This window comes from Chrysochloris asiatica, unplaced genomic scaffold (assembly GCF_000296735.1).
Source record: "Chrysochloris asiatica unplaced genomic scaffold, ChrAsi1.0 scaffold00196, whole genome shotgun sequence".
Lineage (NCBI taxonomy): Eukaryota > Metazoa > Chordata > Mammalia > Afrosoricida > Chrysochloridae > Chrysochloris > Chrysochloris asiatica.
The window spans coordinates 3,748,850-3,751,773 of NW_006408714.1; the positions used below are offsets into that span (position 1 = coordinate 3,748,850).

At 40.0% G+C, this 2,924-nt stretch overlaps 1 pseudogene; it reads right to left on the bottom strand.

Moving 5' to 3' along the window:
- Positions 1–517: 517 nt before the first annotated feature.
- The window catches only part of LOC102810798, a 25,050-nt pseudogene continuing 22,643 nt past the window's right edge, over positions 518–2,924 (bottom strand).

The following is a 2,924-nucleotide window of genomic DNA, read 5'->3' on the forward strand; positions in this document are numbered from 1 at the left end:
CTCCCGCGGAGCAGCTGGTAGTTTCGAACCGCTGACCTTAAGGTTCGCAGCCCGATTCGTAACCACTACGCTACCAGAGCTCCTTACTAGAGCTCCTTTTTATAGCAGTAGTTACTGATTTTGTAATTCAGTAACTAAATTTTGTAATTCAGTAATTAAATTCCCAGTTGTAAAAATAGCATAGTAGGGGCATCTGACCTCCAGTTTCACAAAGGGGAAGAAGAACCAAGATGTAAACCAAGGCTGATTCCCATGAGGCAGAGGTCAGACATACCTTCAAACTTTTTATCAATTCTGATGCAAATAGTCCCTTTCATGGTGTTCTCTCTCCACTATTGAATTAAATCATTCATTGCATTGGTCTCACAGGACTTATAGACAATACCTATGATTGGGGTTTTGTTAAGGATGTAACAGATTAGGAGTAAGGATCAGATATGACTCACTATACAGTTCCTCAGTCAGGACAGTTTTTACCCACTATCAGATGCCAGCCCCTGCTAGAAGCCTTCAGCTGTCAACTGTCACTGTCTCCAGTGCTAAAGCTCAGTTTCCTGGACCTAGGCGGCTCATCAGAGCAGGCACCCTTAGTGCAAAGAATGTACTCTACTCTTGTTTTTTCTTGGTTATAATCAAGTTCCCTCCTTTCTGCCTACAGAATTACAAAATCACTAATTTTAAGCCAACACTGACCATTCTCTTCAGTTGTTGTTGTTAAGTAATGTCAAGTCAGTTCTGACTCATAGCTGGGTTTGAACCACTAACTTGTGGTTAGCTGTCCAGTGCTTACCTTACAAAATCCCAGTCTTCTTAGAAAATTTTCATAATCTTATTTGCATGAGTCTACTCTCATAGGGTTCCATTCACCATATTTGCATTAACAGCAAGTTGATCAATCCCCTTGGCTGGTTGTAAGTACCTTATTTGCATATTTGCCCAAATCTTTTGTTGAGAATTATAGGACTATAGCTAATGCTGTTTTTGTTAGGTGTTATTGCTGTTTTGTTTGAATGAATAGTGACCATGTACACAATAGAAGGCAATACTACCCTGTCCTGTTATATCTTTACAATTGTTCTTAAGTTTGCACTCATTGTTACTGCTACTGTGCCAATCCATCTAATAGGGAATCTTCCTTTTTTTCACTGACACTTGGCTTTTTCAAGCATGAGGTCCTTCTCCAAGAACTGGTCCTTTCTAACATGTTCTAAGTCTCAAAATCTTGACATGGGCCCTTCTAAGACGTATTCTGATTATTCTTTTTCCAAGAGAGAATTTTTCCTTCTTCTAACAATCCATGATACTTTTATATTCTTCCCCAACACCATAATTCAAATGCATCACTTCTTCTAACATATTCCATATTCCTTGTACAACTTTCACATGTATGTATATGAAGCCATTGAAAATACCAGAGCTTGGGTCAGGCATACCTTACTCCTCAAACTAACATCTTTGCTCTTTAACATTTAAAGAGGTCTCTTTGCAGCAGATTTGCCTAATACAATACATTGTTTGAGGTTTTAACTTCTGTTTCCATAAGGATTAATGGGGTATCCAAGAAAAATGATACGTGTGACAATATCAATATTTTCTCCCCCTAGTTATTATTCCAGTTGTGCGAATTTTCACTTTCTTTACATTGTGGTACAATCCATACTGAAGGCTGTAGACTTTGATCTTCATCAGTAAGTATTTCAAGTCCTCTTTACATCCATGATACAAGGTTGTGTCATGTGCATATCACATGTTGCTAATAAATATTCCTCCATATCTCATGCCACATTTGCCTTCATATAATCCAGCTGGTGGGATTATTTGGTCAGCATACAGATCCACCACTTGTTTGTCAGTTTGCTGTACAGTGATGGCTTGTGTGTTGCTGTGATGCTGGAAGCTATGCAACCAGTATTTTAAATATCAGCAGGGTAAGTCAGGGAGTATGGTGGCTCTATATTATAAGAACTAGACTGTGAACCACAAAATCGCAGTTCGAACACACCAGCCACTTAGCAGGAGAAGGATAATTTTTTTTTTTTTTTCTCCTGCAAAGATGTACATACAGCCTTGGAAACCCTATACTGAGTCACAATGAATCAAACTGACTCAACGGCAATTGTCAACAATAGGTTCACCCAGGGATAACAGGTTGTAGTGGAGCTTTCAGACTAAGACAAACTTGGAAGAAGGAGAGGCAGACCACTTCTGAATGGTTCGTCACTGAAAATCTTATGAATGACAGAAGAAAATTGTCTGATGAAATAATGGAAGATGAACCCCTCAGGTTGTAAGGTACTCAAAACACAAACTATGGGAGACCTACCTTCTCAATCGAGTCCTGGTGTGGAGCTATGGGTTAATGTGTTGGAATGTAAGGTTGGTTTGAACTGCAACAGTGGTTCAATTTTATCAGCTGCTGCAGTTGAAAACCTTATACAGGGAGGCTATAAGTAGAACCAACTCAAAGGCACTTAACAATAACAACAACCTTCTCAATGTAGAGTTGACCTAAATGATGTGGATAGAGCAAAGCTTGCAGATCCTTCCTATGCTCAGGAAGCAAAATTTCAAAATGAGAAGAGGCAGCCAGAAATATTCATTAATTGGAATGTGGAATGCATGAAGCCTGAATTATAGAAAATTGTTGTTGTTGTTGTCAGGTGCCATCGAGTCAGAACCGACTCATAGTGACCCCATGCACAGCAGAACAAAATAATGTCCGATCCTGGGCCAACTTCACTACCGCTGCCACACTTGAGTCCATCAATGATGCCACCTAGCCAATCCATCTCATTGGGGGTCTTCCTCTCTTTCTCTGACCCTCCACCTTACCCAGCATGATATCCTTCTCCAGCAATTGTTCCCTCCGGACAATATGTCCAAAGTATGAGAGACGAAGCTTAGCCATCTTGGCATCCAAGGAG